We start from the raw sequence: 235 nt of genomic DNA on the forward strand, positions 1-235 counted from the left end.
GACTCTATATATTCCACCTTCTCTTGATGTTTTCCTGCATCATTCAATATATTGCCCATAGAATCTTTCAGTATTGCAACTAGAGGCTTAAATTTCCTCTTCAGCTCTTTCAGCTTGAGAAATGCTGAGCATGTTCTTCCATTTTGGCTTTCCAACTCCAAGTCTTTGCACATTTAATCATAATTGACTTTGTCTGCTGGAGTTGCTCTCTGAAATCTTCTGTTTAGCTCTTTTA

The sequence above is a fragment of the Orycteropus afer genome, unplaced genomic scaffold (genome assembly GCF_000298275.1).
Source record: "Orycteropus afer afer isolate SDZICR_OR568_19922 unplaced genomic scaffold, OryAfe1.0 scaffold00371, whole genome shotgun sequence".
In the NCBI taxonomy this organism is placed as follows: Eukaryota; Metazoa; Chordata; class Mammalia; order Tubulidentata; family Orycteropodidae; genus Orycteropus; species Orycteropus afer.